At 38.1% G+C, this 23,905-nt stretch overlaps 1 protein-coding gene across 12 annotated transcripts in view; it reads right to left on the bottom strand.

Annotated features, from left to right (window-relative positions):
• The window catches only part of SOX5 (SRY-box 5), a 459,770-nt gene that overhangs the window by 232,351 nt on the left and 203,514 nt on the right, over positions 1-23,905 (bottom strand). The window lies entirely within an intron of this gene.

The raw sequence follows: 23,905 nt of genomic DNA, 5'->3' as shown, positions 1-23,905 counted from the left end.
TATTCATCTTTTTCTGGCATTCAGCATATCTGCCTCTTTCTAGTAGCAAAATAAAACTATACTCTACAACATAATTCTCCTCACCTCTCAGCAACTCACTGCATTGGTATGTTTCTCTTTTTATAGTTACTTAACCTGTTTTAATTAATGAAACAACACTGATATCCAGGCTAACTGGAAGATTCAAACGAGATGCATGAAACATCCTATGAAGGAAGTCCCTGCACACACACAGCCTGAATTTCATGCCATTTCCAATAATCAATTCTTTTGGATTACTTGTTCTTCGTACTTTTGAAGATCTTTGCCCACACATTTAGTATCAGGACTTTTGCATATATCCAACATGAAGGGCAGGTGTGTGACTAAATCCCCTATGGTTTTTAAATAATCACGTTCTGCTCTATGTATTTCCCATCTATTTATTTATTTCTATTATGTATTGTTCTCTTGCTTGTCAAATCATTACAAGTTGACTTACAGCATCATAATTATCAAAATCAACTTCTCCTCCATAGGTATTAGTATCACACTAGTTCTTTTTCTGAAAGCAATCTTCTGTAAGTTGTCATATTCTAGAAGGACCAGAAACAACTATCAAAATCAAATAGCTACTTGAGAAGTAGTCCCACTGCCTCCACTGGAGTTAACTGCAGCATAAGACACCACATGTAGAATATAAATTTTCAAAATTAATTCTATTGGTTCAGAAATACGTATGTCTTGCTCATTTATTTTTTGAAATGCCAAGCAGATTACTCATGGATCTGCTTTTATACAAGGTCACCACAGTCTTACCTGCTTTTTCTAGACCTATTACTTCTGTTTTCTGCTCAGTCTCTTACAATTCTTATTAAGTAAAGTCTACAAAAACAATAATTTATGGACTTTTCCAGGGAATAACCATTTTCATCCTCTTCAATGATTCTTAAAGGACCTATTTTCTCTCCTGCATTTATTTCACTTGCTCTTCTCTTTATGTTCTTTATAACTTGATTCTCTTTCTATCAAGGACCATTCCACGATTTCACTGAAACAGAATTTGGAATTCTGATATAAGCCAAAATAGTCTTCTCAGATTTGGAAGGAAGACTGCATGAGAAACAGAAAGAAAGAGAGAAAGAGAGAAAGAGAGAAAGAAAGAGAAAGGAAGGGAGGAAGGGAGAAAGAAAGGAAGAAAGAAAAAGGAAAGGAAAGGGAAAAGGGAAAAGGGAAAAGGGAAAAGGGAAAGAGGGAGGGAGGGAGGGAGGGAGGGAGGAAGGAAGGAAGGAAGGAAGGAAGGAAGGAAGGAAGGAAGGAAGGAAGGAAGGAAGGAAGAATTCTGTGCTGATAAGACATAACAAATATCTTCACAGAAAGTCTTTTCCACAGAAGATGTTTGCAGAGGAGAAACCAATCTTATTTGAATCTTATGCACTTCCAAGAGAAGACAGTGTTTGAACAAAGAATGCCACAAATATCGGAATAATTAATAAAAATTAACAACAGAAGTCAATTCACATTGCATTGATACATAGTAGCATGTGTTACAGCTACTCCAAAAACTATTAATCTCCATAATGTTTCTTTGTGGTATTACATACAGGGCAAATTTGGAAATGACGTGAACTGACTTGCCAGGTTCCAAAACAAGCTAAAGGCAGAGCACATTCAGCATCCAAAGGTTCCTGCATACCAGTTCTCTGTTCACTCTTCTGGGTCTCAGTACACCTCAAATGTCAATATTACGTCCTGTGCAGGGGAACAGTGTGATGTCATTTCATCATTTAAGACTCATTCTAAAGCTCATTCAAACACAGTTTAAACAAGGCTCAGAATGCACATAGGAACTCCCACCCCAGGAGCTGGATTAGACTGTGGTTGATTGATGCAGAAGAACGGATAAACTCTACCCTATGATGGATTCACAGTTCCTCTCTCTCTGGGAATCAGTTATTCTTTCTTCTGTTCCTTTAAACTGCAGTCAGTAGCCTACGCTGCCCACTATGAAAAGACCCTTATGATAAGATGATACCAAGAGACGCTGTGACACTCCTGATTAAGAATTATATGGTAACCAAACTGAACAGAAAAGCTAATTTTCCTCCCCTTTCTCATCACTTACCTAAATTAATCTGAGTAATACAAATAAGCTTTATTAGCTTTAAAGTAGTTCGTTCTCATCGTCTCTCACTTTTTCAATTATGAAATCATATCCCTGTAGTTTATTAGGTTCACTATACATTTCCTTTACCAATCAGTCTTGTCCACTGTTACATACAAAGTTCACAAACAAGCAAAACAACCCAAAGAACATCTAGTCCTCTGCAGTCATAGTTAGCAACCCACCATTAGCAGAGAATGAGTAACTTTTTGCTGGAATAAGCCCTTCTTCTCTAAGCTCTTCTTTGAATCACTGATTTCTGAGTATTCCCTGTAGTTTTCAGTCATCGTGAAGTGATGCTGGAAAACTCATAGAACTGCCCAATCCAAACAAGAAAGACTGAACTTTCTCCACTTTGACTGGAAAGAATGTGCGCCTACTTTGTAAGGACGAAGTATTGGTTGACTAATAGAACATGATTTTACAAAATCTTTTTTTTTTCCCCCCTTAAATATGTCAAGAATGAGTCTCAGGACACAACCCAGCCAGGTGTCACTGTGCCTACCAGCATGGTGGGCTGAGGAACAGAAAGTTTACAACAAAATGTTCTCTGCAATCCATTCATTATAATTAGCAATATCAAACAGGGAAAAATAATTTAAAAGCTCCTACTGAGCATCTAAGAGATCTTAAGCACAGAGAGGGGGTGAACACAAAGATGAAGTGTTTGGTTGTAAGAGTCACACTTCTTCTTTTAAAACATATGTAGGTCACTCCAAAAGTAATGCCTCCTATTTATTTACATGGAAACTACAAAAGCTATAAAGAGCACAATAACACTGCTTTATAGAGCAAATTCTCAGCTACAAAACACTCCTTTGCAACATAGACACCACCATTAGCTATGCATTTTTTTGCCAGCAATGGGAAAGAGCCAGTGTCGATGAATGTGAGTGGGTGCACTTTGTGCCTCACGGAGGACTTTAATTCCACACCTTTGCTTCATACACACTTCCGTGTCAGACACCATTTTGTCAGACTGCCCCTCTACCACCATCTGTCACATGGCAACAACATGTAACCAAATACTGGCAGAAGGTTCAACCTCTACTGCTGCTCCACCAACATCTGCCTGAGGTTGTGGGCCAACATAATAAAACCAGAGGTGTTACTTTTAGAGCAGCCCTCAAACATATGTAATTTTACATATATATACAACATTTTAAGTACATTTTAGAGAGTTTACTTGTTTTTCTTCTTCCCTTCTTTTCTGGTCTATGTGTTTCTACTATTCAGTATACAAATTTAGACATCACATAGAAGTTATATAAAAATTCTTGATTTAGGTTTTTTAAATCTTCAGATGTACACACATGTGGAGACTACACATTTGAAAAATACTTTCCCTAAATAAATTTAATTACATGAAGCAGTAGTGAAAATCCCATGCAACTTCTAGTGTAAGGAAAAACTGCTGAGAGTTCATTTGTACTCTACAGGGTACAAGCAAGCAGAAGGTACTTTCTAACAAGACTAGTCCATCTGAAAGAAATCCAATCTTTCTTACAGTATCTTTAACATTTCTACAAGTTGCACTTAAGTATTTTTAATAAAGCTCATCTCAGTATGTTTTGGTTTTACATTTCTGTTATTCAAATACCGCATACTGTCTTGCAGCTTGAGGTTCAAAGGCACTTTTGAAGGGTGTAGTAGAGAGATGTTATGATGACACTACGCTGCAACAGGAGTTATACCTGGTCATGGGCTGCTTTCTTGAGTAGTTCATATACTACATCATAGGCATGCTCACAGCTATTAATATTAGTACTGGCTGTGATATGAAAGCTTTGTTTCTTTCATCAATATCATGTGTTAATTGGTATGCATGTTTATGTCATTCTTAAAAATGCAAGGTACTTTCTTCCTTCCATCCAGGCTTTATATTAAAGCAAAATTAAAAACTTTGGTACTCTCCCAGTTGTCTCATCTTTCAACTCCATTTTATACAACTTTATCATGACACCATGTTTTCCCATTTTACTTAGGAATCAGATTATAAAAATACAGAAATCCCTACAGTGGAGGTTCAAACTCACCTCAGGCCCATACAAATCAAGATAATGTTATCACATAAGCTGTTGATTGTGTGAAAAGATTAAAGGATATGGAAATCACAGGCACCCTAATCAATCAAAATATCACCTTCAAAGGAGAAAAACTGGGATTAGGATGTCCCATGGAACAGAACTGGGGATGCAGTTATACCTTTTAGAAATTCAGTGACTAAATGAGAATTCCTGAGAATTGTATAAACAACATCCTTTGGTAAACATTATTCTACTAAAACATTAATCATCAGCCTGATTCTCCTGATTTCAGCACATAATTATCTAAAGAAGCTGGCTAGAATATTGACTGGTTAGCAAGAGTTTCATAAGATCTTCATCATCAAATTGCATTTAACTCCACAGATTATTTTCAGTGATCATGGGTTGACTTGCTCAGAAGACTAAGCAGCCAAGAAGTCTCACTTCCAGAACACATTTTGGTTTAAGTCTTTGTGTACAAGTTTATTAATCTTTCATCATGGCTATTATTCACTTCAGTGACAAGCAGAACTGTCTTCCTTGAAACTACCAGACTTAGGCTTAGTACCAGAGGTCAGCTTCTGCATGGTGTAAGCTTTATAAAATGTGACTAATGTACTAGAATTAACTGTGAGAATTTCTCAAAAGAAACAGTAATTTCGGTTAGGTTTTTCATCTTTTGCTTAAGCACTGATGGAAAGAAGCACTCTCTTACAGTAGCACAGTAAGATACCCATGAAAATAAACTGGAAAACACACAGCAGCTAACATCTTTGTAAACTCCTAGCCATCCTTGTGACTGCAAGGGTTGCATTAATTTTAGATTGGCACAGATTAGTAGAATTTTACATGGAAACATGTTCTGCTTCAGTAACACGTGAACTTCCAACAATATATGGGGATAAGCAGAACAGTAGCTTTTAAATGTCATCGTTATTCAACGTATTCGCTCTCCATGTATTTTCTGAGTCATATCTATCTGCTTGCCTTATTGACTAATTTTTTTTTGCTGCCATTAGCACTAAAAAGAGTCAATGCAGCTACGAAAGAAGGAACTAGTCTCTGCTCTGCAGACATATCATCAACAAAATAGTCAGATAAGTACAATTTGCAAAATGTTTATTACTAAGGATGACGTGAGGCAAAAAGGACACTGCTTTATTTTTAAACCCCAGGTTAAGTTAGTATTATATGCAATTAATAAAAATATCATATTTTTATGCAACTAAATTTGACCTCTAAAGCCACACCAAGACAGAAAACATGGGACCCTTTAATGTCATTTTTACAGTCATTTATCTGACTATAACCACACTTTACAGCGTTAAGGTCAACCGGTCACGAAGCATGAGCTACACTTCTGACTAGCATGCACCACATTTGACTTGAGAGTAAATAAGGGACTGACACTCCATTAACCTTCACAAGTACAATTATTTATCAAAACAGTTCAAAAGAGTACCCGACAGAGAACTGATAATTCTGGTAGTGCAAAATGAAACTGTAAGACCACAAACTGATCTTTTGCCAGTGAGGAAGAGCTATTTCCTACAATTCCTGGGGCAAGTCTTCAAGTCAAGTTTTCTAACACAGCTATTCATTTTAAAGGACTGTCCCTTAATTCAAGTTGGTTTTGACAAAATGTCAGAGTTTTTTTGCCTTTTTCTTAATTTTCATCTTCTTTCCTGAAAATAATATATGCTAATATCTTCTATTTATAGGCAGCTTCAAAGTCTTCCCTCAGAAACACATACAGAAATTCAGAAGAGTTCTGACACACACGGTCATACGTACTATTTTGTGCTTTCTGCTTCAGCTTGATGACTGTAACTGTTCAAGATATTCCTGTTTGGTGAGTTGACTATAAAATTCCTATCATCACATAAATTTGACTTGTTTTACTACAGACCTTAACTGGTTTATATCCATGTGGTCTTCAAATTTTGTTAATTCTGAAAAACTTCTATATCCTTATGTTGTGAAATTTTATCTGACTGAGGCATGAGGTTGAGCTGTTTATCAGCAGCTGTCATCTGCCATCAATTACTTTGACTCTTCGCAATAGCTCTCCACACTTCCAAAAAAAAAGGGAGTTTGCCCAAATTCCATCACCAAAAACAGTCAGGAGGAAAAATAAAAAGAACAGGCAAAGCACAACCAGTGATTTGACTATTTTCCATGAAATATACTCCATTTGTTTCAAGTTCAGGTGTTCAACTGTTATCCTACCGTGGGGGGAGAAGTGGGGAATACATGTCTGAAAGTCTGATTTAGCTACTGCAGAGGTGGAAGGGGCTTAGCAGCACATCACAAGATGTGCACACATTACACAACCAAGTCCTGCTTACTCATGCCTCTAGTAAATATGCCCTGCATGAAGATTCATTTGTGATCAACTGGAAATTTCATCCATCTGCCATCTTGTCTCATATGCTTGTTTTCCTTTGGCAGTTAAGCATACTCCGTTTTTCCACAGCAACCCAGACTTATCTCCAGCCTCTCTCAAGTGCAGATGGGAAGCACTGACCAACTATTCACCACTCCAGTTGTAGTTACCATAGCAGATCTCCAGAAAAGCTGTGGTGGGTGGGCATCAAACAAACTATCTTCCTAGTTGTGCTCTTCCTTTAGTTCAGTACTTATTTCACAGCTTTGTAAAACATAACAAGTTCCATGAGCATAAACAGCTATTATTTCAAGATGGCTCAAACGCATATGTCACAAGACAAAATCTCAAAATGTAAAAATAGAGAGATATGGCAGAAGAAATTGCCTGAAGGGGAACGTGGCTTTCCCTCTAGCAAGTAGCCCAAAACACAGTGAAAAGAGAACTGCTGACTGATATTAAAGTCAATTTCTACTAAGCGTCTTCTAATAAAGTGGGAAGATTGACTTGATAATTCCATTTAGTAGGGGATTTATTAAATCCATAAAATATAGAAAAGCACAACCCTCATTATAACTGTTACCTCCTTATTTCAGCTTGTACAAACACTGAATTTCTTAAAGATCATAAAAGGAAATGGATTTTGATTTTTAAATCTGTTGCACACTTTATCTTGTTCATATGAAAACAATTATGTTCAGAGCAGTAAGTACTTTTTAAATGTGACTCAGATAATTGATATCATGAGGTCTGATGTTTATTTTTTCCCCATTGACTTACAGATCAAATGTCTTAAATTTAAAAGATTTCCTCCCTGCTGATTCCTTGTCTTGGAAACTCACTCTAGGACTTGAGAATCAACAGTCCCTGTTCCTCCCTGTACGAAAAGCTCCAGCAGTCAGCCTTCACTGGCAGTTCTTTTGATATGCAAGAGGCTCTATAATCCTTTTTGCTATTCTGCAGCTATGCAGTCATAGCTCTGCAAAGCTGAGAAGCCCTAGAACATGGCTTCTGCCAGTGAACTAAGCAAAAGAGAGTGACGCACAAAGCCTTCCTTCCATTACAAAATGTAACCACAGCTGAGTGGTTACTGGAGACAGGGCAGTACCAGAGAGGATTTAACTGCAAGTTAATTGAACAAGACTAGTCAGCACCATTTATTAAGCAGTGACTGAGCCATCTTGAGTCTGTTTTTACTTGGAATTTGTACTGGACTTTTCCAGTAGCATCTCAGATGCACCTGCTGCAGACAGATGTCATTGCCATTAATGTAAAATTATCTGTTCTTAGGGTTTCTGCTACCACTAGTGCCATAGAAGCAACAAAATAGCAGAAGTTTTGAAGAAAAATATAGTGGAGATGACTTCTACATACCAAAAGAAAAGCTTCAGAAGAGGGGATGTGATTTCAGTCTTCAAACACAAAATATTTGCTACAAAGAGGAACACATTTATTCTTGCCACAATGACACGAACAAGAATTAATGAGCTAAAACTGAAGCGGAAAATATTTGAGTTACACATCAGAAATAACCTCTGAATGGTAAAGATGGTAAAACCCTGGACAGATAGTAGTAACTCTCCTACACCGAGTAACTTAAGGAAAACAGACAACTACCTGGTAGAAATGATGTTAGTGCAGCTGATTCCTGGATTGAAGGTGAGATTGGATGACTTCTTGCAGTCCCTTCTCAGCCCTGCAATTCTATAAAATGTAGGGCTCATATATGTTGAAAAACAGATTGACTCAACAGGGGCTATATAGATCTGTAAGGGACTTATTCACTAAGCTGGATCAGGTTTTTTTTTGGTCATGTTTTGCTTTGGATTCTATTTTTATTTTTTTTTAAATAAATCAATAGGCTTGGGCCATTTTCCAGAGATGTGATTTGGTAAGTTTCAAGCCAAACCTCTCAAGCTTTACTCATGAGATAAGTGCTAAACAATGAGCCAAATTCATCAAAGCTTTAAAGACTCACTTAAAAGAAAAAGAAACTGATTCAGCCAACTCATTTAAAGCCAAATCAGGCAGTTGAAAATCTATTCCTGAGATTTGGAAAAATCTGCCCTGAAAATATGTATTTTAAAAACATATTTCAAGAGTCTTTTTGCAGGATACTTCTGGGACGCAGGCAACCCCCCGTCAAGAATCATTTTTTTTCTCTCTCAAGAGCAGAATATTTCTCATTTCTACAGGAGATAGTTAATATATACATACATTTATATTTAAACATTATTATATAAGGTTTTTTAATATGTAAAGGTAAGATAAAAAATTAAAAAAATATTGCATCATCTATCAAAAGTTTGGTAACTAAACTAGTGTTTTTGCTTTTCAAAAAGATTAATAATTAATTTTTTTTTACTATAAAGAAAAGAAGTACTGGTAAGGCTGCACACCAACATAACAATGTTACTGCACAAAGCTAAAAACAGTTTCCTGCTCTCAAACAGGTTTAAGAGTCCTAGCACACAGATCCACAGTACTGCTTAACATTTCCCCTTAGAGTACATACAAGGGGAAGGTCAATTCCCAAGTCTAACCATCTCTTGGTATCGCACCAGTAAGGATAATAACTGGGCCAAATAAGCTCTCTTTTGTGTGTACCCTCCAAAACCCACACTGGAATGACTAAAATGTTTCAAAAAAGGAATCAAATAAATTTGGTTACGAGAGGGAAGGACGTAGGCCTGGTGTTATCTGACCAGAATGGCCACTGGGTGGACTGCAAATGGGGTAGTGCATACTGTCTAGCTCTGCACAGTGAGGCAGTTTCTAGCATCCCACATTGGATACTGAGCTGGAGAAAACCTGGGCTGAAAATAGTGCTGGGAATAGTGTTGTGCTGAGAATGTAAAGGTTCCTACGCAAAAGCAGAGAAGAGGTCTCCATATTCTTCTTCCCACACATCCTGTAAATGCACCAGTAAATTCAGCTTTCAGCTGGTGGAAGTTGTTGGTATCACAGTAATGATTTAGCCCTGTAGATGGTTAGGTGGCTGCCTCTCTAGCCCAATATCAGGCATTTACCATAAATGTATATGCCAAAACAGTGAGAGAACATTCAAAAGCTTGCCATGCCTTCTCTTCCTGTTTCGTTCTTTTCAAGGAAGCTGATCCTTCCAAGAACATGTGACTTTGAACTGGAAAACCTGAAAGATCAGTGAGCCCACCTGCTAATGAGCAACTTGCTACTGAAATGAGCTCATTAGCTTTCATTTTTGCTGGCTGTTGATTGATTGATGAGCCACTTACGTGGCCTCTGTAAGCTGTACATAAATTACCAAATGCATCGATTTCTAAAAATAATAAATCAGGAAGTCAGTCTGTAACGTATCTCTATTACAAGTGCTTAGCTCAACGGCCTTCAAAATTCATCCAAAGAAAACAATGATAACATCAGTGCTCACAGATAAACTGCATCTCAAATGGCAAATATTCTGCTGCAAAATAAGTTCCTCTGGCATCTCCGTGAAGTGAATAAAAGCTTGCCTCTGAAAATGTTACATACAAAATGTACAATACAAAATGCACAGAATTTTGCATGAATCTGTGTAGGTGGCAGCTCAAGAAATTCGCAGTAAGAAACAACTGTCTACAGCAAGTAAAAATCCAAGCTAGATGATCTTAAAGCCCTTTTCCATCTCAGATCATTACACTTACACAACCTTCTTCAGCGGACTGAAGCAATGGAAGTCCTATGGCAGCCCAGAATCAGCGCTGAGTTTTTGAAGTAAAAGCATCTTCTCTTATCACCTAGAACCTCAACAACAGGGGAACAGAATGCACCAAATACTAGAAGATCAAGCAAAGGAAGAGATAGAGAAGGAGTCCTTACCTCAAAGATGCAGCCATAACACTACAATTTTCAGTATATATGACTACCTCCAGTGTAACACTGACAACCTAACTTTACCTGGCCTCCCAGCTGCTTATAAAAATTACAGCAGAAATTAGCCTGCAAATTTCCAAACACTTTATGCAGCTCTGAAAGTAATGCCTCCTATTTATTTCCATGGAAACTACAACAGGTACAAAGAGCACAATAACACTATTTGATAGAGCAAATTCTCAGCTACAACACACTCTCTTGCAATACATTCACTATCATTAGCTATGCATCTTCGCCAGTGATGAACAAGAGCCAGTATGCTGTGCTTGTAAAAAATCTGCATGGCTGTCTGGAATTTGGCTTGTCTTTCACAGCCCTGTTGCCATGCTGAACTGTACCATCCACCACCTCACCGTGCTCACACATGCACGGTTTAGTCTCCATCAACATTCAGCAAGCGTCAATGAATGTCAGTGAGTGCCATTTTTTTCTGCATGGAGGAATTAAATGACACACTTTTTCTTCATATATACTTCCATGTCAGACGCCATTTTGTCAGACTGCCTCTCTGCTGCCATCCGTCACATGGTAACAAAATTTAGTGGAATATTGGTGAGAATGTTCAACCTCTACTGCCATACCACCAACAGCCGCCTGTGGTGCTGTGGGCCAACAGAATAAAATAGGAGACATTACTTTTGGAGCAGTCCTTGTGTAATGCTGATTGGCAACAATTTGCCTAAGGTCATGGGGGCCTCGATCCAAACCCTTTAATAGACAAAGCAGTCTTTATATTGACTTCTAAGAGCTTTGGATTGGACCCATAATGAATCACTGCACAGTAAAGAGAGAAGTTAGGAACAGAAAACCCGATCAAAGGAGGAGATGATACTTTCTTCTTCATCGCCTCTGTTTACTGAAAAGGACATGAGATTTACTCCTCCTGCTTTTCTGTATCACACTGCCAGCCCAATGAAAGGCCTGCGGCCCTTTTCTTGCTTAGCAGTATTTCTAGGAGAATTGTTTAATTCTAAAAGTCCTCTGACACAGTCTGAAACAGGAGCCTAACTACATTTCAGAGCTATCCTCATCACATCAACCCTCAGGCGGGAGGGCAGGTACCTGGACAGCTACCCCTGGCGAGCCACCTCTGGGTGCACCAGGTGAGGAAGGTGCTGGAAGAGCCAGCTTGTTCCTAAATAACTGCACGTGTAGGGCTGAGTGCAATAACAATAAGGAGTTAAAATGTGCAGACCAGAGAACACTGCTTAATCCCAGTTTACTGAAAGGACATGTCATTTTTAGAAAGTTGTCCAAACAACCGTCTTCATATCCTACACCAAAGTGGCTATTAATCAAACAACAAAGGCCCAATTAACACATAGCTGTTGTCACCTTGATGTTAAAAGCCTTTCCCTTCCCCCCTTCTTTCTTTCTTTTTGTCTTTAATGTTACAACCTAACCCAAAAACGCCTGAGGGCCCTACAGGGAAAAAAAAAAAAAAAAGACAAGATAAAGGGAGGGAAAAAGGAAGAGAGGGAGGGAGGGGGAGAAAGTGGGGAGGAGAGGCAGAGGGAGAGAGTCTTAAATACCATCTCTCCTCTAGGCAGCAATTTCCACAGATGAAGAGGTCACCACTGTTTAACAGTGTGCTGCCACGTTAATTTAGTATGACAAGATAAAGCAGTAATCTCTGCTCGAAGAGGCTGTAAACCGCCTGCTATCCAGGGACATGCTCGAGTCGATTTGCACTGTATATCACTTTATACAATTGCCGTGACAAAGCCCCCTGAGTTGCCGCATGTAAATCTGCCTCCCCGCTCCGCTGCCAGTCAGGCCCGTAAGCTGCACCAACCTCGCCCGGCGGGCCCGGCACCCCCTCCCCCAGGAGGAGATGTTTAGGACTTTGATAATCCATTGATCCCACTTCCATATCGGCTTGTATTTTTCAATCTGTCGTGTTAAGTTGTCAGAGAGGGCGATTAAACCGATGTTTCATGTTCCGAGATTTGCGTTCCTGGGAATGATAGTTTTCAAAGCCTTTCTTGCTAGGTTCTGCTTAAAGATTATCCCTAAGAAAGCTGATGTGAATATTATTACTGGCATAAACCTGGTAATAAAACCATAAAGTGTTTTAGGTAAAGACATTTTAGAGATATTCAGGGTTATAAACATAAGAGTTTAAAGCTGGATAGAATTTGGAGTGCTTAAAAAAAAAAAAAAAAAAAGAAAGAAAGAAAAAAAAAAGCCCTGTCAGGCTCTGGAGTTTTCTCTGCATGAAGCAAAACAACATATGTAAAAGGGAAGAGGGAACCCGCGTGCCTGTGTAAAATAAATATGATTACAGTCTGACGGAGGAGGGCAGAGGAGAACGCCGACCTGTGTGGCTCGGCAGGAAGGAGACGACAAGATGACGGAGCGTGTGTAGCATGGTCAGGTGCTGCCTTGGACAGAGCCCAGCCACGGCCATCGGGCACCTACATGTCCGCCCGCACCCCCAGCACCCCGCACAGCTGAAAACACCGCATGCTTGTTGGGGAAATAGAAGGGATTTTTTACAATATGCTGCAACTCTCATATGCCATACTGCATCTCTAGAAGATGCAAGTTTTAAGTTACGTCTCCACTCTATTTCGCATTTAATTTGCGTCGTTTTCCCGTGGCCTGCAGGCATGATACGAGTTGCAGCACACAATATACCAAATTCGGTGCCAAAATGGGAAACCGCACACATGTATTCATATCCACTTTCTGGATTAAACACATAAGACAACACAAATAGAATTAAGTCAAGCAGACAGATTTCTGCAAAATAAGGCTGAGACTTAACTACAGTTTCTTAACTACTATGTTGCTAGGTCTATCAAGTAAGCCTTTGCAGGGCATTTGGACTTCCAGCACTGCTATACAAATGGCTGATCCAGGCTAAATCAAGTCTTTCAAACACAACAGGTTAGATACACTGTTCTCTTTTGTGAATTAAATTTAAAAATAAAATTTGACACGCATTGCAGTTTACAGTAAGAATGACACATGCCTTATTAATCACATCAATTTCTAATAGCAACTGAGAAGTAATTTACTAATTTACTAATTTCAAAATAGGGAAAACCACTGGAATCCATGTCATTTTTCAATATTGAGAAAATCTTTTCAAAATAGCCTTTTAAAGGCACACTGGATTTCTTTGGTTCTCTAACCAATATGTTTCAAACTGTACATATAAATGTAAAATTTATTATTTGAACTTAACATTGCCGACTGGATATACATCTAACGGTTTGTTTGTAGGGTATATCTTCCTCTTAAAATCCCACTAAATACCATCAGCCCTGGTTAAAAAAAGAAGTTTGCTAGACAATTCACAAAAAAAAGAAATACAAGGTGAGCTTGAACACAGTTACTTCTACAAAAATACGAAAGAATATTTACACAGTACCGTGTGTTATTCCTTTAAATCTACCATGTACTGTGAATGGAATTACTATCACCTAATTTTAGTCCCAAATTAGACATCTAGTCTAAACTAGTCATCAAGGCTCCCTCTATAGTCAATGGACAAGTACTTTCAGAGGGCAACTCATCTTTCTTGTCTTAGATGCTTATTTAAAGATTGGAAAGGTTGTTCTAGGAGGGTGGTTATCTTTTTCCACGAACTGTGAAAAGAGCCCAAACACCTAACGTTTGTGTGCCTAAACTGCGGTGAGATGAACACCAATCTCAAATCTACAGCAGTCACAATTCTCCTTGAGTTTGGAAACACTAACAGACCAATGGCTGAAGGACAAGTTTAATTTCGATTGTACTACTGTGTACAGACAAGAGAATTGAACTGCTAACAACAAAGACAACAACTGAGAAACTGGGAATACAGTCTAATTTTAGCCAGTTAAAAAAAAAATATACAATTTTTGATAATATTTATAAAATTACAAGTGTGGAGACCAACAACTGTTTGTGGTATTTTGCATAACAAAATAAAGATACAGGCCCTAATTATAAAGTGAGATTTCGGTCAAATTAGTTTATCCACATGGAAAACCAGCAAATTCACTGTGGCTCTGTGTCAATATATTACCCAATACTCATGTTGACAACTTCAAAACTGAAGCTATACTCTCTGTCCAAAAGCTAAGTTTACACTGGCCACAAGCAAACAGGAAAAGTACATCATCTACCACAGAAGTATTCTTTGCAGGATTGAATCACTCTGTTTTCAGTTCTGTTTGTAGATGTATAAAATCCTGAAAACTGTTTCCCAACAGAATTTATCAAATTGGTTTAAAAAAGATTAAAAACTACTGTGAATGATCAATCTGCTCTCCTTCCCTCTCTACTTGCATTGCTGTCTGTGTCAAGAAAATATAAACTTAAGAATAAAAAAAGTATTTGTAAATTTTAAATTCATACAGTTAAAGAGTATACCATGGAATTGTACTCTGACTCAGGACATAAACTCAAAAGAGATGAGGGCTTTGAGCTCTGAGATGCAGAATGTTTGATATTCCCAGAAGAAGTAAGCTTTGTATAACAAACACTTATTTACAAAGAAGTTAGTTCTCTTGCCAGGCAATTACTTCTCACTCAAGCCTTTTCTGGTTGAAGCTATCTAACTACAGATGTCTCAACTATAGGTATCAACAGCTGAGCTTATCACTCTAAGCTCCAGCTGCAACCTATGAGGAAAAATAGGCACTCTCAGGCTGTGATTTCTCTGACCTACTTAGAAACTCTGCTAGAGTAAAATGAAACATACTTTGCTATTTCGTGTTTACTTCAATTAACCATAAAGTTAAGCCTAAAGTTGCTATCTTACCTCTAGGAATACCCTTTGTAAGCATTTAGTGAAATCGGTCCTCATCGTCAACTCCTACACCCAAAAAGTGATGCTGTGATTGACACAGCATTGCATTGTTAGTGACCATCTTAATGCTAACTTCCTTCTCACATAAGAAAAAGGAGAAATGTTTTTTCACTGTTCCAAGAGACCTTAATGAACAGAAATTTACTATTAAGACTGCTGACAGATGGAAGGGAAGGGAAGGGAAGGGAAGGGCCTGAAAATGTTACAGGAAAATAACACTCTCTCCAAACAAGTCTTATATCCACTGAGCTATACGTTTTTATCTGGTTGTTTTTTTGGACACCCAAAGATTTTACAAAGCCAGATGCTAATCTCAGAGAATGTTATTGTCTTTGAACACAGAAGGATCCAAACCTGAGCAGCTTTCCTGATTATGACATAAGCAGTGTAAAATGAAAAGAATCATAGAAAGAAGGAAGCTTAACTTATGGTTTCAGAGATGAAACTCACACTGTAAATTCAAAATTCAATCTGAAAATCAACACAGAAGGCCTGAAGCACAGATATTTTGTATTACTACTGGCTAGCAACATTAACAAGCAATGTAAGCCTCCACTTTTGATATGACTTAGTGTATAGATAGACACACAATCTATCAGAGTAATTCAGACTCAAGATGTCAGAAGGATTTTACCTTTTGCTGTAATATTTCTTATTTTCTGTCATCAAACTCCAATCCTACAAAAAGCTATGTGAAGGAGTTACAGGCGGTGACCTCTCCTTCCCTCCCTCTTGCTACCATCAGCATTAGGTTCCAATCAACCAGATTATTTTGCAGGAACAGGGTCATAAGCTAAGCATTCTGGGGCAGGAATGTTTCTTTCTTCTGTCTCTATAAAAATAAATCATGCTCTGGACACAATATAAATAAAGATAATAACAGTCTGATGTTAGATTTTATTGGTCTATGTTTTGGACAATCTATATAATTTGCTTGTACAATCTACAAAAAGTTAATCTTTATAGCCTTTTTTTTCTTTGGTGTGGACTCAATTTAAAAGCATAAAAAAGGATGTTGAAGCAAACTATTTCCATACATAATTACAGTATTGCTTACGGTGCTCTGGCAAACATTATCTTTAGTTAAAATGGGCACAATCTCCATTCAGTTATGTCTATTGTTTTATCTAGTGATGATAAACTCACAGGATTAACTGAGTCTACTTCTCCTTCGCAAAGGGCAAAAATGTGTTATTTAGTCACACAGCTCTACATGGACTAGAAAAAGAAATAAAGAACTTAACAGTATTAAAGTGAATCTGCAAATGAGGCTGGCCAAGCTATCCACTATTTTGCTACACAAAAATATACAGGATTCTTTTTTACTGAAAAGGGTTTTTTCCTCCATTTAATTGTCTTGGAACACTTTGGAATGTTGTTGTTTCAATAACATCATAGTTTGTCAGTCTTCCCACAGGTAGGTTCCTGTACATGCCTCTGCAGATACCCTACCTATGTTAGATGCCCACACTTGAGCAACTCCTTGCTGAAATTCGTAGTTTCAGTTTTTCCACAGGCTCTTCTATAGCTGTGCATCTCTAAAGAAAATTAACAAACCCACTTATTCCAAGATGATAGCGGGGAAGAAAGAAATATTTCACTGATATACTCAAGACAAGAGGAAGTAGTTAGCACCATGAAAGAAAAAAAAAACATGACTGGATGATATAACACAAAACACTAGCAACTGCCTGCAACCACATTTTCATTACCATTCCAACCATCACTATTTCTGGTGATACTACAGAAGTTTTAGCAACGGCAAGAAAACTCAGAGAAAGAAGGCTGACCTTGGCACAGCCTAATCCAACTTAATTTGTATAACATAAAAAGATGTACCTAAACAGACAAGGCAAAAAACACAACGGAGCTTTACACTCAGCCATTAAAAGGACAGAAAATAAATACTTCAAAATGTCACTGCAGTGGGTAACATCCTAACTATGGACACAAACATCTGACAGTGAGAAAAGGGGATGTAAAACATGATTGTATTTAGTGTAGCAGAAGAATCTGGCACATCTAGGAGCCGGAGCTGATAATTACAGATATTCCTTGCAAACCTGATGGTCAAGAAACCAATGTTTCACAATGCATTTCAGTTTTGGTGTATTTCCACTGAAAGTATGCTGCATATCAAAAACCAACCATAGTTTATTGATATTCTGTCCAAGTAAACAGCACGATACTTTCTTTTACTATGCAATATCTTCATATGAACTACTTACTAAAAGACTTTAAATTGATTAAATAATAAAAATGACTATATTAAATAATGAATACAGGCAGAGGAAAGAAATGAACAAGGGAGAAAAAGGTTTTCAGAGGACCACTGCTATCACATAAAAAGTGATACAGTAATAATGTTCTTATAAAGCTGGAACTAGAGGAGAAGGCTCTCTCATCTGCAGTGAAAAGAAAGAGAGAATGCCATACCAGGTGGTAGGAGGAAGCAAGGTGGACACGAAAAGTGTATGGATCAGAACAGAAAGCACAACTATGTTCTGGAAGTTCCATAATGAACAGGCAACTACTCAAGTAAAAATGATTCAAGGTGGTATACAGAAGTAGAACTATGCACTGTGCAGTATATCATCAAGTTAGATTCCCATGTGCCTTGTGACACGTGCCAGATAAGGGCATGTAAGCCTGTTGCATTGTTGTCTATATTCTGATAGCAGTCACACTGCCAGCCCAAGGCCATAAACTCTTGAAAGTACAGAAGCTTGGCCAAAATCCCTCAGTGAAAGAGAAACATGAGAACTAAGTTTCTGTTGCCTTCTCTTTCCAGAACCATGAAGAACTGGGTGTTTTACTGGCAGTAGAGTCTTTGGCTCACTGCAATACTGCAAAGATTCATTATAATTAGAGAAAAAAAAACCACAAACCTTCAGAATAAATTTGAGTAGAGTGCAAGATGTGATGGATCTGGACTGGAGAAACTACACAAAATCCACATTTGGATAGAGATACCACAGAAGCTACCTAGGCTATATCACCACTAGTGATTGATTGTTGTAAGCAAAAACTGAATCAAGAAGTAGAAACACTTAAATATAAGTCTCTCTACATTGCTGCTATAAACTAATCTTGCTGTCCTGCTGGGGTTTTCTCCATATCCTTGCCTTCATCTTCAGCAGTGTTCAAAACAAAATTTTGTTCCAGATCTGTGGTATCTTTTCCTTCCCTCTGGAAGATCTCGTTTCTTCTCATCATTGCCCCAGTATGCTGGGTACTGGCTGCTAAGTACTACTGCAGGCATGCTACAATTCTGAGCCATGAAAGCCTGCATGTGCCACCAGGCTGGCCAGGCAGAGCTTATGCCACTCCACTATTTTCAGTAAAAATGTACAATCTCAGTGAAACTACCTATTAAATTTCAGTGAGTGTGTGTAATCCCAAGCTGAGCAGTCTTCTAAAAGCAGTCTGAATTGAGATACTAATTAGGAATGAAGCCACTGTGTCCTCTGTAGAAAACTGAGGGAGATTACTTAGAAAGACAACCAAGTTTTTTTTCATTTAAGACTTAAGTATTTTTTTGCTCATGCACTTGATAGTTCTTTTCCCTTCATCATAAGAGAGACCATCTGGTTCAAATATTCGTAAGGACCGTGGGATTTGTGTTTTTACCTTTTTTTTTTCCTGTGCAATTTTTTCATCTATACAATTGCATTAGATTTTGCTAGTATTTATGCAAGAAGCTTAAATGAAGATATTTTCCAGTATGAAGTCAATGAATTGATTCCTAGGCATATAATCACTTGCAAACAATGGATACATACAGTTCCCAGCACTTCTATAAAACAAAGGTGTTTACTTTTCTGTTGATTATTTTCTGCTTAACTGCATTCAAATGAATCCATTAAAAATGTGACTGCTTCACAGTAAGATGATCTTCAGCAAAAACAAACAACTGCTGTTTCCACTTCTCTTCATGGCCTTTAAAAACTACAGTCATCCGCACCCTGTATTTCAGGCAATTTATAAATGATAAGTCTGGTCTTGATTTGTTCATTTATTGTTTTAAATGCTGTTCTAACTCTCCAGCTTAGGAAAAAGAAATGTTTTCCTACTTTATTACTTATTTATTATCCCCTGACCAACCTTTGGACCTTTCAGAGTCTGATCAAAACACAAACAGGCCACCTCAAACTTCAGCCGGCCATTCTGCTCATTTATTTCAGTTGGAATAAATATCCATTCTGGTTTTCCAGGGCCATATGTAAGTGAAATTCACTGTATTCACAGCCTGGTAGAACAACTATGGGAAGTTCCATAAATACTGCTCCTGAATTGTGCTCTGGCTTTAATCTCTGTATCATCTGAAGGATGAAAATATTTTATTTGGTTTAAATGCCCTATATAAGACCTGTACAACAAGGAATTTACAAGAGCTTGTTAAATACTGTAAGTATTACTTTTACACATAAATGGGACAATGTTGGAAAGAACAAAATTACAGTAAGAAGGACAAACAAGTTATAGTAACTTAAATTTAAGTCATAATAACTTAAACGAAAGATACATCATCACTCTGATACTAGAAGTGCCAATGCTTTTTCTTGCTCTGTCACAACTGGTTCTCAAGGATAGTGCCCAGTTTTCTGTGCACAAAATAATGCAAAAGGCAGCTTCAGCGGCTGTTTGATGGGTTCTGGCTGATTTTTCTTTACTTGTTCCCTTTCCTAATAACTAGCACAGTCGTCCTCTGCAATGGTGCAAGTGTAAAGATTGAAAAGATCAAATTCTGATACAAGCCTGAAATTATATCTGTAGAAACTGCTTTCATGCACTACTTTTGTGATGACACTTAAAATGCAATGTTTCTAACAATGCAATTTCATCATCTTATAAATATCAATTTACCATTAAGAGAGGAAGGAAAGAACATCGAAAACAGACAAATGCAAACTTACCACTATTTTTGCTTTAATTAAACTAGTCTTGTTCGGGTAAGTCTGTCTATCTATTACAAAAACAACAGTTTATAGTTTAAACTGTGAAATTGTGTGTGCGCGCGTGTGTGTTGTAATGATGGTGCCTGCTAACAATTTCATACTGCCACACTGCACATATGGCTTCCAAGCTAGCTTTATCTGAATCTTTGTGAATCTATTCTCTGTGCTATTAAACTGAGCACATTCCACATCGTTCAAAAGTAATTACACTTTTGTCTAGAGTGTAGGAGACTGCTCTCCCCAAACAATGAAATTCTCATTATTAGAGCTGGCACAATAACGGCACTGGTGTTCACAACACTGTGCATTGTAGCATCACAATAACTTATCCTAAGCTTGATGCACAAAGGTACACTGGAAATTAAAATTTCTCTAAAACCACAGTGTTGTTTTTTTTAATAGGCATTCGTTAGCTCAGTATAATTAGAGTCCTGTTTGACTTTTTTAAAAGCTACATCCATTCAGATTTGCATTCCCTTCACAACTTCTGAACAGCAGCTAAGTGCTCCAGCCACATGTTGTTCTAGTCCAACACTATTCACAAAACAATGACCCCAGATCAACAGGTGAAGTGCAGACCAGGACATATGCAATGACAAAATTCAAATGCAGCTTTAAGCAGTCTTTTGTTTTGGACAAGTGTCAGTAAGCTCTTTGAGCAGAAGAACTGTTATTCTTAATACAGCCAAAATTTCTTTATATTATTCCCGAGTTACAGAGGAGTAACTTCATCCACCACAGAAATGCAGCATTTGTTCGTATGAAGCAATAAAGCCCTTGAACAGTGCACTGCAATAATTCATACCAATTTAAAGCACAGCTGGAAATGAATTCTAAATCCCATTGAAAGTACAGGACAAATGCAGGAGAGCAAATGCAGTCACGTAGTGTGGAAGGTTTGGACACGGTCACAATTACACCTTACCAGTTTGATCTCTGGTCAGAACTTTTTCCTTTTTCATCCTGCCTAGCATTTGAATGACACTCTACAGTTATGAAGATATTCTATAGTTATGAAGAACAGCCAAAGTTGACTACGGTATACAATGTCTATAATGTGCTTTAATCAGTGCTTTTCACAGTGGTATCTCTCATGTTCAGCAATTAGTACACAGACTGCTGGTGACATTAGCTGCCCTGAGAGGTGGCAAAAGCATTAAGCATTAAGCAACATGATAAGTCAAGCAAATAGAAATAAAATAAACTCAGAACTTCAGTGAGTTAGCAACTATCTGTACTATCCAAATACTGTAGCCTCAACAGGCTTCATCAAAAAAGGTATTGAAGGGTACTGTAATCCTCAAGTGTTTTCCTGCTAAGCTTATGGCCTGCAATGAGCATTCCGAGGGCAGCCAGATAACACACACTCTAGGGCAAATGATTTGCCTTGCATTTTCTTTCAAGCCTTCAGCTTAAGTCTGATAACTCATTGTTTCTTTTCTTACTAGTGGAAGAGCTTTGTACCTGAAAGAAATATTTCACTTCTTCTATTAAGAGGAAGCAAGTTTGGGATACAGTTGCCTTTCACGGAGCCACAGAAAAGCTGAGGTTAGCAGGGAACCCTGGAGCTCATCTGGTCCAACTTCAAGCAGGGCCACAGCGAGCCAGCTGCGTAGGACCATGCGTGGGTGGCTTTTGAGTATTTCTCTAGATGGAGAACTTGCAGCCTCTCTGGGGCAACCTGCACCATTGCTCAGTCACCCTTACTGTAAAAAAGGGGTTTTCTGATGTTCAGATGGGATCTTCTGTGTTTCAGTTTGAGTCTTTTGTACAACCGTTCTCTGGCTGCAGTTCCAGCATCTTCCATCCATGGAAAGATGGAGGATGCAGCTTTGCAGCTTTGTGCTGATTTGGTGAGGTCTGAAGACTTCTTCCTTGAAATTTTTGCCCTCCTTTTATGAAAAGCTAGCTACCATTCGGAGCTGTGTCTCTACATCAGCAGTGAAAGACAGAAGTTGTTATGACTTGGTAAATTACAAGGTAAATTTTGGAAAGTCTAAGTTGGGCAAACTCTTGAGTTATCACTCTACTGCAATCAGCCTTTTACCTTAAGGATCCTAGGACATCCCAGCTGGCAGGACTTGTGAAAGGAAGCACAGCTGGAAGTAACCTATGAAACAGAGGGTCAATTGACAGCTAGAAAAGTGAGGCCAAGAAATTGATTCTCAAGGTTGAAATTGTTTTTCTAACTGTCTCTTCAAGACACATTGCTGAGGCAAAATGTGAGAAGACAGGGCTGGCTGTGGTGACAAGAGGAATACAGCTATGCAGCCCACTGATGAGACAACACTTTGTAATTGTGCATCCTTTCCAGATCCCTTGCCTGTGCTTTTCATCAGCTGAGATTGTTTCCCTAAGCCAAATGGGTGTTGTACAGGGCAGCTAGCAATGAAAGGTCTCTGCGGATCTACACCATGTCTGTGGCTAGGAGAAGAGTTGTAGCCAACAACCATGCCCAAAGCAGTATCACTGACAGGGGTGCAGCCGTGTGATGCTGTGCATGATTTCAGACAGGCTGTATGTCTGCTGGGGTCTTTGGGGAAATCTGTAAAGGTGTATCCTGCTAAGGGCAGCATGTGGCTGCAAAATGAGAACTCCATAGTTGCTTGCAGACTCAGTCAGTAGGTGTAGCAGTACAGCTGACAAGCTATTAAGAAGTGTGAAGCACACTGCTGGAGCTTTGTCAATAAAACTGTATTGGACTGCACTACGTGGTGGTGTGTGCACATGTGGATTTGCTACCCAGAGACAGTAGAAGAGCCCAGAATATCAGATTAAACAGCATAAAAACAACCTTTGTACTGCTATGAAGGTGAGAGCATTCTTTGAGAATGACCTTTTAAACTGCTAATCACGCGAACTGAAGTAATCTACAAGTTATCCAAGGATGAGTTTTAGTCGCTTCCTTCTTACAAGATACACAAACCACAATGGCTAAGGGAAGGATTATGTATATTTTACTCATTTATACTGATCACAACCTTCTTTCTGGAGATACATAGGCTACATCTTTTCTGGCCTACTTGGATGATAATTTTTACAAGATGCTTCTTTTTAAAAAGAAATACTACCAAAATGCCACATTCGTACAAACTGACAACTTTCTTAAGTGTGTATGAAGACAAGACCAGTCCTTACAATGACAAAAAAAAAGCTTCACATGAGCTTACAATGTCATACTACCGTGGCAAAATAGTCTAAAACATGCAATAATACACTATTTTGTATTATGAAGAGACACAACACACAGTTTTAACATCACATTAAATATAGTCTTCATAGTAGCAAGTCACACTATGACCAGCCAAACTTCTTGGTCTTAAAAAACTACAAACGAATAGAAAAGCTGGTTAAAATCAGTTAAGGAGTAGTTAAATGTTTCAGTGAGGTGTAGCTAGAATATGTCTCCTTAGCAGACAATGAAGTCTTATTTAATTAGGATCTGATTCTACCCTGCTGTAGTCATGACAAGTTCTTCTAATGACTTAAGTGTTCACAGGATCAGTCTCTTATCTTTAATATACTCTCTTAAAATAGGCCAAAATACAGCAAAGTTCATATACCAATTACATATTCTGACATCTCCGTGGCTTGAACTGTGTATTTACAAATTACATCCCCATAAAACACATGATAAAGGATCAGAAGCAAGCAAGTTAGAAAAAGATAATGACATCTCTGTCCATGGGTAATTTT

This window comes from Numida meleagris, chromosome 1 (assembly GCF_002078875.1).
Source record: "Numida meleagris isolate 19003 breed g44 Domestic line chromosome 1, NumMel1.0, whole genome shotgun sequence".
NCBI lineage: Eukaryota > Metazoa > Chordata > Aves > Galliformes > Numididae > Numida > Numida meleagris.
Note: the sequence above shows the minus strand (reverse complement) of the source record. Positions and strands in the feature narration are given on the sequence as shown.